Source organism: Apium graveolens, chromosome 5, assembly GCF_009905375.1.
Source record: "Apium graveolens cultivar Ventura chromosome 5, ASM990537v1, whole genome shotgun sequence".
In the NCBI taxonomy this organism is placed as follows: Eukaryota; Viridiplantae; Streptophyta; class Magnoliopsida; order Apiales; family Apiaceae; genus Apium; species Apium graveolens.
In genome coordinates, this window is record NC_133651.1 from 165,883,540 (window position 1) to 165,884,112 (window position 573).

The 573-nt window shown below is 43.6% G+C and overlaps 1 non-coding gene across 1 annotated transcript; it reads right to left on the minus strand.

Annotated features, from left to right (window-relative positions):
* Positions 1-202: 202 nt before the first annotated feature.
* Positions 203-309, minus strand: LOC141662150 (small nucleolar RNA R71). Its single transcript, XR_012550278.1, has one exon. It is a non-coding gene; the product is annotated as a small nucleolar RNA R71 (small nucleolar RNA).
* Positions 310-573: the final 264 nt, after the last annotated feature.

The window sequence follows — 573 nt, forward strand, 5'->3', positions numbered from 1 at the left end:
CATCAGGGATTTCATCGAGATCTGTGATACTTTCAAGTTCAATGATATGACTGAAGATGCTATCAATCTGCGACTCTTCCCGTTCCCTCTGGGGGACAAAGCTAAGTGTTGGTTACATTCTCTACCAGCAGGGCCTATCACCACTTGGGAAGATCTTGCTCAAAAGTTTCTCACTAAATTCTTCCCTATGGCGAAGACTGCTGTAATCAGGAATGCTCTTACTCAGTTTGCTCAGCAAACTGGAGAATATCTGTGTAAGGCTTGGGATCGATATAAGGAGATGCTATGGAAGTGCCCATACCATGGCATGCCTGATTGGAAGATTATTAACTGTTTCTACAATGGATTGGGTACTACTTCTAGACCCATGCTTGATGTAGCATCAGGAAGAGCCTTGTGGGCTAAAAGCTATGATGAAGCTTATGAACTTATTGAACTGATGGCTGCTAATGAGTACCTGAATCCTTCCTAGAGACAGACTCAGGGAAAGGTAGCAGAAATTCTGGAGTTGGATGCAGCAACTGCTATAGCTTCCCAACTTAAGGCTTTGACAATGAAGGTGGACACTTTGGT